Source organism: Peromyscus californicus, unplaced genomic scaffold, assembly GCF_007827085.1.
Source record: "Peromyscus californicus insignis strain IS unplaced genomic scaffold, ASM782708v3 Scaffold_5__1_contigs__length_169319896, whole genome shotgun sequence".
NCBI lineage: Eukaryota > Metazoa > Chordata > Mammalia > Rodentia > Cricetidae > Peromyscus > Peromyscus californicus.
This window is the reverse complement of record NW_026294573.1, coordinates 3,569,358-3,583,725: the sequence shown is the minus strand read 5'-3', so window position 1 is coordinate 3,583,725 and position 14,368 is coordinate 3,569,358.

Here is a 14,368-nt window from a genome sequence, read left to right as displayed (position 1 = left end):
TGTGGGTCTGGGATGACTCATGCCCTGTGGAAGGGAGCACCAGGGTTAACCTGAATTCTTATCTCCCTGGCAGCCTCAGGAACTCAGCCTGGAGCTCCTTGCTTGGTGCCTTTGTCTTGGGAGCTATGGAACATCCCTGGATAGCAGTTTCACTAGGACCCGCAGAGTCGTTCAGCGAGGTGGCTGTAGGGGTGCGGAGGGCGTGACTGGAGCCAGGTGGCCTTGCAACCTAAGGGAGCAAGTTACAAGTGAGGACATGATGTGGCACTGTTGCTCTTTCTGGTTTCAGGCCTCCAAGCTGGCAATCCGCCCCCACCCCCACGTTTTGTTTTGATTTTGGCATCTCCATGGATAAAGGTGGCCATGGGCCCATAGACCCTGAACGTACCCTGCTGAGAACCTCAGTTCTGTCCTGCAGGAGGATGCAACGGTGATGGTGAATCATCACTATCTATTTCCTGGATTTGGAGTCACACGGAAGCATGACTCTGAGTGTGTCATGAAGGCATTTTCAGAGATGTTTAACTGAGGAGGGAGACCCGCCCTGAGTGTGGGTGTCAATATTCCACAATATGGGGGTCATAATAAATAAAAAGGTTCATGAGCTAAGGAGAACATTGCTCTCTGCTTCCTGATGGTAGATGCAATGTGACCAGCTGCCACTGGTCTTACCACCATGAGTTCCCAACTGTGACAGCTGGACTTTTGAACTGTGAAACTTCCCAAGTGTTTTTTCAGGTATGTTGTCACAGTCACAAGGAAAGTGACCAACAGATCAGCAGTTCTGCCTTGCCTGCTTGCTGGTCTCTGGCTATTCGGGAAAGTTTTGACAGACACACTTCATGCCCCCTAGACTTCCCTGGAGAAGTGTCCCGTTACTTCCATGCATATTTCTCAACAAATATTTACATTTCTGATTTCTGTACCTGGGCCCTGTTCCAGTTGCCAAGAGAAGCTGAGGAGCTGCCAGGGACATCTGTGTTTTATGTTGCTCCTTTCTTGCTGAGGGTGGTGCAGCGTACTCTTAGACAAGGAAGATGGATGTTTATGAGAAAACAAAGCAGGATGCCTGGATGGTGATGCTGAGGAGTAGAAGGCAGGGAGGGGGTGCTCCTTGAGGTGGGAGACCTGAGTTTTTACCTGAATATCAAGGAAAAAGCTCAACCATCAGATGAGAATCAGGTTGGAGGCATGCCCGCCCGCCAGACAGGAGGCGTATAAAAGCTCTGGTGCAGAGCTGACCACGTGCTGATGTAGCTCTCAGCCTCTGAGTGCAGAGAGGAGGGATACAGAGCCCAGGAGGGAGGCAGGGCCAGCCCTGTGAGCCCTTGGAGCAACTGAGGAGTTTAAAACTCCAGACAGGGCCCTCTCAGGAGTAAGAGAAGCTGGCTTCCAGAAATCATGATGGGTTTCCAGGACGATATGGAAACCAGAATCCACCCTTTTGCCCTTCCTCTGGCATCTGATGGTTTAATCCTGAATTCTACCTCTGATGTTATTTTGCCGTCACTATAATCTCTAAGAAACAGCTTGAGAGAGAAAGGATTTATCTTGCCTTAGGATTTCGGTCAGGGTTTGAGCCTGCTGCAGTAGCGAAGGCAGAGAGGCTCTGCCTGTGGTAGCTGGGGTGGGGGTTAGAGGGGTTGAGGTGGGGGTTGGGGTGGGCGTGGGTGCTCATGGTAGGGAAGCTCCTGGCTTCTCGAGGTAGGCAGGCCAGGAAGCAAAGGACAGAGCCAACCAGGGCTGGTGTCACCTTTGAAGGCCCTCCCCTATAAACTGACTTCTGTGAAGTTTCTAAAACTTCCAAAAAACAGGAGGCAAAGGGTCTAAAACATGAGCTGTGGGAAATTTTGGATTCAAACCCTAACACTGTTCTTGTGTTTCTCTCTCTGACCCTACTGTTGGTGTTTCCCTCCTTGGATTCTAGTTGCAACAGAACAGCCAGACAACAACTTTCCTGTCTCAGAACCTTCTGGTGGCTTCCATTGCATTCAGAGTGAAGTCCAAATCTTTACAATGGCCGGCAGGGATAATGGCATGGGTACCCTAACCTGTCCTTTGACCTTTCAATCCCTATGGCCACCCTGACTTCTGGGGGTGTAGGTGGGACATTGGTTCAGTTTACCTCTGGGATACCACAGCCAGGTCTTCCTTCATGGCTGTTATCTTTTTCAGTGTTGTGTGCTGAAGCCCAGCAGGGCAACCTTACTCACGACCTTCACCAGGTGTCACGAGAGTTCTTACAGTGAGGAGAGAGATTGAACCGGGCTCTGAGCACAGCACAATGAAGTGGGAGCTTCCACCAGAGCTGTAGGATCAGGGTGCAGAGTCCCCAAAGGGGATGCCAGGCTCACCAAGCTCACAGGGTCCCTGCTGAAGGCAGGTCAGGGGATACCAGCTCTGGGGGTGATGAGGCACCCTATTAGATAAGTGGTGTGTTTGGGCTTACACCAACTACCTAAGTTACTGCCGAAGGCATTTATGGGGAAACCAGATCCCATCGGGGTGGTGGAGGCTTAAGAATTCAACCAGATATGGAAGGTGAGAAGTTCTGGCTGAGCTGACAGGCAGTGTTCTTCCTCAATCTGGATTTTATCAGACACTATGAGTGGAGGGTGAAGGAGGATCTGGCTGAGTCCAGCTCCGAGGCTTGTGAGCAGCTAAACTTATAGCTTGGCCTAGGGTTGCTTTAGATCGGAGGCCAGATGGAGCCAGAAAGATGTGGTCAGGGCAGAAAGGGAGGCAGGATTGAGTCCCAAAACATCCTGCGCTGGGGAAAGGTGAGGCCAGGATTGAGCCAGGAAGCACCCTGCACTGAGGAAAGGTGGTTCTTCTGCCTTAGTATCTGTCTGGACTCATCAAACTGTCCCAGGGTCCACCATGCAGAATACCAGGATCGAGTAGACATGCGAAGTGGGGAAGGTGCCCCCTGCTGGACACAGGGCAGGTAGGCATTGCTATCCATTACATCAGGCCAGGGATCCCAGAGACAGGTGGAGTGGGTGATGCCGCCTTTTGCTATGGTTGGCCAGGAATGCCTGGACCTCACAGAGGTGTGTCTGGGAGCCAAGTATCCAACTGACCATCTGCAGAATGTTAGCCAACCTCACACAGACCCTAGCCTGTGTCCCAGGGCATTGCTTTTGGGATGCTTCAAGGAGTGCCCTTACTGTAAGTCATGCCAAAGGTGTCCTCTGAGCAGAGTTGGCCATGGATGAGGCCCAAAGGTGAAGCAGGGAAAGTTTCAGCCTGTTTCCTAGGGAACAGACTACAGCACTCCCTCCCCTCCCCCCCCCCCCCCCCCCCACCAACTCAATTCATCGCTATCTTTCAATTTTCTTCTATGGACTGTATTTTTGCTGTGATTTCTTCCTGGTCCTCCTGACCTAATTCCAATTTACGTTGTGGGGTTTTCTTATTTCCTCCCGTCTCTGACTCTGATACATGAGGCTGTTTTATCACGGGGTGATTTTAATCTTCATGCAGAGACGTTCTGTGGTTTCCCATTTTCTGGGTTTTCTTTGAGTTTCAGCCAGCGCCTGCGCCTGGACTCCACTGGCTGTTTGTTGAATTATTCAAGCTGCTTCTTTGCTATTCTCTTTGTGTTGGTTCATGAGCTTTCTTGCCAGAGGGATAACTTGTGTGGTGAGCTGATGGCCTACTGAGTGTCAGGTACAGGTAGCCTTGTGGGAAGAAGCAGAGCATGTACAGGTTTGCCCAAGGGGAGCCACTCACAGCAGGGCCACAGAACACTCACAGAATCTAAGACACAGATACAAATACTGTGGGCAATAGTCGCCTGGATGTTTTGTAGGGAGAGTCCTAAGCAGACAGGCAGCAGTGAGCACATGGATTTCTCAGTGTTGTGGAGAAGCCAACGGGATCAACATTTCATTCATTGAGACAACAAGATCTTGTTAGATATGGTTCTCTGTACTGGGAAAATATCAAGGGAGGCAAGCAATGATCCACACATCTTCTATCCATTAATCGACTCATCTGTCTATACAACAGTCCTCTACCCAACCACCTATTCATCCATCCATCCATCCATCCATCCATCCACCACCACCCATCATCTATTCATATACTTCCCCATCCATTTGCTCACCCATCCACCCATCCATCAACTTTCCACCTATCTATTCATTCATCCAGTTATCCATCCACCCACCCACCACAGTCTTGCTTTTTCTATTGCCATAACAAAGCACCATGACCAAAGCAACTTATAAAGAAAGCATTTAATTTGGGGCTCACAGGTTCAGAGGGTTAGTCCATGACAATCATGGCAGAAAGCATGGCAGCGGGCGAGCAGGCATGGTGCTATTGCAGTAGCTAAGAGCTTATATTCCTACCCACAATCTGGAGAGAGAGAGAGAGAGAGAGAGAGAGAGAGAGAGAGAGAGAGAGAGAGAGAGAGAGAGAGAGAGAGGGAGAGAGAGAGAGGGGGGAGAGAGAGAGAGGGAGGGAGGGAGGGAGGGAGAGAGGGAGGGAGGGAGGGAGAGAGAAAAGTGAAGTTGCATGGATTTTTGAAACTTCAATGTCTACCCCCAGTTACACATCTCTTCCAACAAGGCCACATACTCTAATCTTTCCCAGACAATTCTATCAAGTAGCAACTAGGCATCCAAATATACGAGTTTATAAGGCCTTTCTCATTCAAGCCACTACAACCACTCATCATTCATCTACTTACTTACTCATTCATACATCTTCCATCCATCTATTCAACCCACCCATATGTCCATTCATCCATTCATCTATCCATCCACTCATCCATCCATCCACCCATCCATTCATTTATTATCTATCTACCATCTATCCATTCATCCATCTACCTACAGCACATACCTATCCATTCATCTATCATCTACCATCCATCATTCATCCGTCTACTCACTCATCTCTCTATCCATCCACCTATATGTTTGTTTATCATGTACTTGTCATCTACCAACTCATTCATCCATTTACTCATCCATATAATCCACTCACCCATGCCCCATCACTCATCCACCCATCCAACCATCTTTCCATATATTCACCCATTCATCCATCTATCTACTAATCCATTATTGCATGTATGTATGCATGTACCCATATGTCTATCTGCCATTCTTCTCTCCATCCATCTACTCATCATTATCCACCCATCTGTCCATTCACCTGTCCACTCATCCATCCACTACCTTTATGCTGGGCATTCTTTCAGGTACCCTGGATATAGTCATAGAATAAAAGAGCTTTTATTTTTCAGAGCAACATAGGTGAGATTAGCTTACAAAAAGAGTAAAAACCCAAACTCCCAAACCAGGATGATAACCAAAGAATCAAGGTGATTGTAGGTGGTGATAACATCTACAGAAAATAAAGTAGAATTATGGGGCGTAAAGGTGAAGTAAGAGAGCAGATGATTTTCCCAACAAAATCCCTACCCTTCCCTGAAGTGAAAAGAGTCTTTGTGTGTGGGGGGGGCAGGACTAGTACCACAGGGATGTGTGCCATGGGTGGGCCTTGGGCGTTTGAGGACGTGCAGTGATGTCTGTCATTCAAAAGCAGGGGACTCACCAGCTGGTGTGCTCTATCCTCCAGGACAAAGACTGAGTGACTCACAGTGCTGGCCAGCAGTCAGCTAGCCTGAAGGACAGGCTAAGCCAGGCTCCATTTTCCTTTTCTTGGCTGTACAAATCAATAAAGGACTAGGCTCGGCTCTTGTCATTGACATTGATTGATTTTAGAATTTCAAAGGATGTTAATTTTAAGATGGCAGCATTTGGGGACATTTCATTATCTCCCATTAGAACATGGAGAGCATCAAGTATTTTAATCTGGGGGACTGAATTATTTAGGGTCTGGCGTTGACGTGCCTAATGAAATACGCTTCTTCTTTCTTTGGGGGTTCCATATCTGGCTATGGAAATTATTCATTAACATGGAGCGAGAGAGAGTGCCCTTCTATTAGGGCCATTAAAGTGTTCTATTACTGATGATCTATAAAGGGAAAAACACCGATCAGATTCCACCAGGCACACAGGAACACTGGGAATATCATTAATTTTAATGATCTGGTTCAAAATCGCAAAGCCATTAAAATAAAACTTCAAGTTTGGGGGAGGGGGCCGTAAGGAAATTATACTCTAAATGATTGCTAACGAGTGGGAAATATTTAAATCATGCTAAATTGACCTTAAAGTCTTGCCTAATACTCTCATCAGACACACATTATTTTGGTTCATTTCATGTTGTCCCAGCCTAGCCAGGCCTCTTTCCTCTGTGAGTGAGAGCCAGGCTCCTTGGAAGGGACGCGTCTTTGCTTTGGTTCATGCTCAGTGGCCTGCTGCCTTACAGAGGCCTAGGAGTGGTGCAAGGGGAGGGACCTTTAGCTTCTCGTGAATTTAGAGACCCGTTCATGGAGTGGGTTGACCTGAGTAGAGCAGAGAGGGTTTGGTGATGCTGTTTGGAAGCTGTGGTTTATGTGTAGCTCAGGGCTTTTGGACACTCCAGACTCCGTGGTGTAGGGGCACATGGCTTCTCTTCGGGCTCCATGGTCAGGGTGGGAGAGGGGTGGTGGAGTGTGTGGTGTGAGGTGCAATTGCTCTCAAGAAACAGAGGAGTCATCAGATCGTAGCTAAAGAGATTACAAATGGTGTAGGGCAGGGAATCTGGAAGGGCCTGTGTCTGTGGTCAATGTCAGGGTTGTCCAGGCCCCAGTGCCCGTGGTCAGTGTCAGGGTTGTCCAGGCCTCAGTGCCCGTGGTCAGTGTCAGGGTTGTCCAGGCCCCAGTGCCCATGGTCAGTGTCAGAGTTGTCCAGGCCCCAGTGCCCGTGGTCAATGTCAGGGTTGTCCAGGCTCCATCTTCTGGCCTCTAAAGGGAGGAGGGCTGAGTGAAGAAGAAATCAGACATCAAAGTCTGATGGGTTTCCAGCAGGGTGACCCTGGGCAGCCTGCTTTGTGGCTGAGCCTCTGTGCTTACTCCCTTCTTAGCCTTTGGGACGGAGCTGAAATGTCACCTCCTTTGAGAGGGATCCTAGGGTCGTCCTTTGCTCACAGGAAGGCTCTCTCCTCTCTTCCCCATCTCCCTCTGTTGTCCTGTCCTAAGGCTCAGGGTATTTGCAACCATTGCTCATCACTTATTTATCATCCTCCCCATTGAGTGCAGCTTCTGTGTGAACAAAGGCTTTGCATTTTTATTTTTAAACTTTTCTGGTCTCTGGTGTTGGTGACAGTACTGAGGATATCATAGGTACTTAAAAATATGCTCTGAATGAACAGAGGTGAATGAACGGATGTAAACACACCTTTGCTCACCCATTGGGTTAGTGAGCAATCCCTGTCAAGGCCCAGTCCCTACCCATGTCCCACCAACCCTAGAATTCCAGCCAGAAGAGCTCCCAGCAGTGACGATGGCAGCTGCCGTCTATATTTATACAACACCATCCTTTTTACTTAGATTTGTATTTGCCCTCTTTGCAAGTCACCATGGCAACCCCTCCTAAGTAAGCGGAGAATTCCCACTTAAACTGTGACTAAGACATAGAGAAGTCAGGAGGCACAATGGGAGCCACAGCACACATATGGAGCGACAAGAGCTGAGTTTCACGTATTTCACCGTCGACTCCAGTCCCCCTTGCGGCCCTACTCCCAGGCTCCCCCTGTACTGTGGATTTTCTGTACACTTAAAATGAACAAACAATAACGAGGGGGAAGTGAGCCCATGAAGAGATGAGAATGAAAACCCCATTCAGATTGACTTTGTCAACCTGGATCAGACTTTGGGGAGTCTGATGCCAGTTGGTTCATTGTCAGCATATTTAAAACATGGTACAATTTGGGAAAAGGTTTCCAGGCAACAGTCATTCCAATTCCAGGTGCACAATAAAGCTTAAGATATGCTTACCTAGAAGCTCCTCTATAAAATACGTGTGACCATGAGGGTGGGTTCTATAACTAAAAGGCCTAGAATCTAGTGTGGTCTCTGACTGATAGCATAGAAGTTGGTGGGCTATAAAATAGACGTGACGTCTCCTCTAAGGATGGCTTTATCTGGGAGCTTAAGATTAAAGTCTATGGAGGGAAGACTCTGGAATAACCATTCTGGGGGATTTGGGTAAGGTCTGCCTCTACAGCAAAAGGTGGGTGAGGTCTGCTGCCACAGATAGCCAAAGGTCTCCAGGTCATTAACAATGTCCATTCCCAGCCTTCTGGGTGGGAAAATAGGTATTATATCTCCTTCACTGAGGAGAGGCCCCTGGTTCCCTGGTGCTCTGTGGGTATAGGGAACATTGTGCCCCAACTCAATACATCTCAAAATCACTGTTTGGGTTCAGCACGCGGTAGCCGTATGTGGGATTATTTTCTGTGGGTTCTGCAATCTTATGCACATGCATGCTGGGTGTTGTTCTCTGTGCTGCCCCCTCTGCGTGGGTGCTATGCATGTGACCTGTGGCTTTTGGTGGGGGTGGGGCATGTAGAATCCATCACTGAGTCCAGGGCATGTGAGGATGGGTTGGGAGTAGTGGAGCGTGGGGTGATATGGCTCTGTGTGACTCCGACAGGGCTCCAGGCCATTGATATTGGCTCCATGTTGGGTGTCCCTTGTCATCGTACTTCCACAAGAGTGGATGTATACAACCCCAGGGGCTTTGGACCACCCCTAGCCAAAGACTTGACAGTGTAAGACATTGCCAGGTGGGATGAGGAAAGGCCAGTCTTCCAGTGTGAGAACTGGCTTCAGTCAACCTACTTGGACTGGAGTTACTGGGAGAAGCTTTGAGATGACCATTCTTGACCATCTGGCCTCACATCAACCCATCTACTGGCCACCAATGTGTGAATGAAACCACTGAGACCCACCAACCCTTCTTCAGATGAAAAGCACCCCCAAGCTTACCCATGGAGCAATGTGGATGTGCGTTAGCATATTCTGAGGTTGTTTGTTATATAACCCCACTGACTAATATATACCAGTTAGCTGAACATATATCAGAGGCTTAAAGCTCAAGCTTGTCATTAGTGTAGGGCACACAGTTCCTGGTCTGCTGTGGTTTGAAAATGGATTGGTCATTATGATCAATGAGCAAGACCAACTCCTCCCCACTCTGGCTTCTCTTATCGTATGGTCTTTCCCTCTTACATGATGAGGTTCTGCCGTGACACCCTTTGCTGTGGCAGGAGACAGCCAAGGGAAGACTTTGCTGTGCTGTATAGACTTTAAGCTGTTACAACTGTGAGCTGCATGAACTTTTCCCTATAAACTACACAGCCTCCAGCATTGTGCTACAGCATCAGAAAACAAACTAATACAGAGCCTCAAGTGGGGTACAAATTAATCCAAGACTCAGCTGTGTATGTGTTTAACCCAGGGCACTAGAAGATTGAGTAAATTCCCTGGAGATGAGAGAGAGAGAGAGAAAAAAAAAAGTTTGAGTGTGTAGACTTGGGTTGGGAACTCCTTTAGAAGCATCGCTCTGATGCCACAGCTCAACTATGCTGATTGGGTTGGGTGCAGGGGAAGTGAAAGTCAAGGGCACTCTCTCAGCCTCCTGATTCACTCCATCCCATTTCAGGGAGGTCAAACCCTTCCCTGAGATCCCTTCCTCAGTCCTTTCAGCAAAAACGTGCAAGATTTTGTGGAGAGACCCTGGTCATTATTGACTGTAATTATGACAGGATGAGCCAGTCAACTGGATTTAAAACCAGATTTTAAAAGATGAGGTAGAGAGTGGTTAATTAAAAAATGGGCTGCATCACATTTGGTAATTGACATGAAGAGCTATTTGCACAAGGAAAATCAGTAATTTTCAATTAGTATGAAATAAGAAATGGCTCATGTCAATTAATATTATATAATTATGAGTGCAGAGAATGTGCTTAGCAGAGTTGGGGCACAGAAGAGGCCGTCTGCTACCCAATGAAGTGCTGCTGGAAGGTGGGAGCCCCATCACTCCAGTCCTCAGGCTTGTCAGTGAACCATGGACACGTCAGATAAGGGCAGAACACTGTGGCAGTGTACGCCAGGAATGGGGGTCACTGCTTTGTGAAGTCAGTTCTTGTCTGTTTGGTGCTAGACAAGGAACTCTCCATGGAGGACACCAAACAAGGATGTAGGCACCACAGGTGAAGAGGAGGGGTGTGGGATGGGAGAGGTGGACTGGGTAAACTTTAGAGGACCTTAATCAAGGCAGACTCAAGGCTACAGTTGCCCTCCACCCCCTCCCCTCTTGGTTCCTTCCTCCACTCTTTCATTGCCCCCATGAGCACAAGATACAGAAGAGCGATTCAAGAGTCAGGGTCCTGCAAAGGCATGTCGGGCAGCTTGGTCAGAGTGGCTGGGTCTGCTTTGGGAGCTAGTGTGAGGAACCTGCCTCATGGGCATGGTATGGGGCCCAGCAGTAATCTGGATTGAATCCGGATGCCAAGAGATTGTCACTGCTTCTTTGATAGGAAGCACATTGCTCAGAGCTTGATCTAGAGATGGATCATTGGCCCCATGAGTGCAAGATATAGAGGAAGGACCTATAAACTTTAGTGGTTTGGAAGTTAGAAGTGACCATATTTACTTTGAATCCATATATTTATGATACATATGCATATATATGTATATATCTATATACATACACTCATATGTATGTATATACACACATACAATTTGAGGCTATTATTTGGGTATTCATTTGTGTTTCATTTTCTGGTGGCTAATGCGGAAGAGCATTTTATGAAGCTGGTGTTTGATGAAGGGGTTAATCAACTTTGAGCACACAGAGCCAGGCTCTGGGGCCTCTGGCTTAGGGGTTTGCAGTGTTCCCAACCTCTGGATGTAGCATCCAAGACACCCAGGATCATTTTCATGCCAGCATCCCTGGATAGATGGAATAGAGTTGGTCTCCTCAGGAAGGTGGTCATGGCAGCTTCATATGGATGGGAGAAACATCTGAGCTTTCTGGTGTCCTTCACATGAAAGATGCCCCAGCTAGTGTCTCCAGAGCACTCACAGATTCTGGGACTGCTGAAGGGCTCTGGGGGTCCTGGCTGGCTCATTCTCAAGAAAGCCCTTTGGCATATGCAGATGACCCATGGGAAAAGCTAAGGGCTGGGCTCTGGGACTCATGACATGTGTGTGCTCAAGCTTCTGAGCACATACATAGAAGTATATGTACATGTGTGTCCACAGGTATGTACCCTGCACATATGGGTGTGTGTCTCTGTACACATGTGGGTGCATATGCATGCAGGCTATGTGCACACATGTGGAACTTCTAACCTGTAGACTATGCATGCATGTCTCAGTGCACACAGTGTACATGTCTGCATATATGCATGTGCAGACTGTACAGGTGCAGGTGCATGTGGAGAGAATAAAACTGGATACCAAACAGGAAGGAATCTCCAGCCTTGTCAGCATCCTCCCTGGGTTCTGATCCCTGGATCCTGGCTCCAACCAGAGGATGGATGGTGGGGTAGCCATGGTGAGGCACCTGGGGAGTTAGATTGCAGGGATGCTACACTGTGCTCCATGCTCTAGAGACTTCGAGGAGACAATTGTCCTAGCTGACCCTGTTCCCTTCCAGAGTTGGACTGAGACTTGACCCCCCCATCCCCAATGCCTGTGACCTTCTTGGGGTAAGATGTTCCTGCTGAGAGACAGAAAGTCCCCTCAGGAGACTGATCAGCTGATCAGGTGCTCATTTCCAGAGGCCAGCAAAGTGGAAAGGATTGGGTTGATGTGTCTGGGTATGTTCTTTTTCTCTGCACAGTGGCCCACGGCTAAATCAAGCCACGAGCAGTGTGCTGCCTTCCAGTGATAATCTCTTCTCAGCCAGATTCAGTCAGGCTGCTGCTGGAAGCCATACAGGGCCCCATCCATCAGGCTCCTCCATTTGCTTCCAAGAGTGACCCAACCACTCCATCCATGCCTCTGCTCACGCCTCTGCAGGACCGTGTCCCTAAACAGTCACCTCCCTAGACACTGTACGTGTATCTGCCATGCCTGCAGGAGGACACAGCTGCTTCTGACTGTCTGCCTGGAGGGAGAAGAGCATCTTGTTTCCCTACCATGGCCAACTCCTTCCAGACACCGATATAGACAGTACCGACAAAAACTGACAAAGACGAGGAATCTTCTAGATTTTTTTCCTGCCCAACCTAAGGGATCAGGTCTCCTTTCAGCCAGCTGCAGCCACCTAAGCACAGTCCCTGCCACTGCCAGATAAGCAAGAGCTCTCTCTCCCCTGGGTCACAGAGTCACTCCCCTCTGGGCAGCTATCCATCTGTGAAGGGCTTTGGTCTGGGGTCAGTGAATCACCCACTATGCCCGATTCCCGCAGAGTCTAGATCCAAAGCTGGAGAGCCTACTGTGAAGCTCCTGAAGGCTGCGTGTTTGTTAGATGAGGAAACATCAGACTCAAAGATTATCGCATCATCTCCCCAACATGAGCATGACTCAGTGATCCACATGGGCACCGGGCCTTGATCAAAGCATGTGCCAAATCCCATCTCTTAGAGAAGACGTGGTACTGTTTACAGAGGTCTTGATCTCTAAGACTTTGGCTTCTTTTTTGGTGGCAGAAAATGGCCATTCCTAGATGCTGTCAATGTTTAAGTCATCCTACCATTTGTGGGGGCACTTTTCCTGTGGCCAGAAACCTGGGCATTCCGCGGGACCCCATGGCTACACACAGAATGCCAAGCAGCGCTGGGGTCCAGGAGTAGGTGACCAGGCTGCAGAGGATCCTTCCGTAAGCCAAAGGCTCTGGTCCCAGATGCATCCCCAGGCCAGATTGGCTCTACTTGGCAAGAGCTGGGGACTGCAACCCTGCACAATGAGACCCCTGTCGTGTCTTCCTATACAACTGTTCTCATTGACAGGGTGGGTGCCAGGATTGCAGCAGATAACAGCCCAGGGCCTCTCCTCAGTTCAGAACTAGTTGCTGAGATCCCTTAGACCAGAGCATCCTCCATGGAGATGGTAAGGAGCGATGGACACCCAGCTTCTCTGGTGGAGCACCCCTGCTTCCAGGCATGCACCTGGCCAGGCCTTTGCTGAGCACCCTTAGTGTATCCCACTGCTGTGCAGATCTGCCAGGCAGATTGCCTGAAACCAGGACTGTTCACAATAAGGGGCTTTTATTTATTTTGGGGAGAAATACTGACATTTCCTAAAATAGTGGTCTTTTATTCAATTGGCAGTAAATTCGGGAGCTGTTAAACACGATTTGTGCCCAGTGGGTGGCAGCTAGGGACAGAGCTTTTTGTCTGCCTGTGTGCAGCAGGGGAGAGGGGCCCTTTTCCACAAGTATTTTGGTCCTGAGCCCTCCTGTGGCTCAGGGGATGATGGCTGCACTGTTCTTCCTGTCGGGCTGGGACTCACCGCTCTGCCACTGCCTGGCTTGTTTTAATTTCCTTTTCTTTGAAAAGAAATATTCTTCGTTCATTTATCCACCTTTTTGGCAAGATGTGAGTCACAGATGAAAGCCTCAGTGTGCAAAGAGGGGTTGGGGGGAAAAAAACAAACAAAAAAGAAAAAAAGCCTAACAGAGAGCTAGGCTTCCTGTTTTTGAGGCAGAGCAGAGGATGCGAAATTCTCTCAAATAGCAGGTAATGAATCAGCTTCTGTGGAGCAACTGCATCTGAGTGGCGCTGGCATTGGAAATAGCTAGAAAGTTCTTGAGTGAGAGTCAGGGAAAAAATACTGCAAGATGGGTGCTGTGTGTGTGTGTGTGTGTGTGTGTGTGTGTGTGTGTGTGTGTGTGTGCGCGTGCGCGCACGCTCATGTGCAGCACATGCATGCAGGTGGGTGTGCATGTATGTGCCTGTGGCGGAGGCCAAAGGTCAACTTTGGATGTCTCCCTGGATTGCCCTCTACCTCATGTTTAGAGGCGGGATCTTCCACTTTCACCCCTTAGTTAGACTGGTTGGTCAGAAAATGAAAACTCTGGGGGTCCCCTGTCTCTTCCACCCTGGGCTAGGGTTATATATGCGCACAACCAGGCCTGTTTCCCCCTGCCTCCCCCCCCCCCCCCCGCCCCAGTGGGTGCCTCACATTTGCTCAGCAGGCAGGCAGGCAGGCATGTTACAGAGGGAGCCACCTTCCCTCCCCCAAATCTTTTGCAGTTGTTTCTATTAAATGCCAGTGTGACTTCAAGGCATTGTCAGCTACACTCCTGCATGGCCATCTCCCTGCACCCAATCCTCCCTGAAGCTGCAGATGGGTGCAGGTATCCAACTGAAATACACTCCATGACCAGGAGAAGGGAACAATACTTCCCTGTCTCTCCTGAAGATCCCCTGGGGGAAGGGCTGTTGCTTCTGCCAGCACCACTGGCCCAGTCTGCAGTGAGGGTGTGGGAACCTTAGGGGGAGACGCATT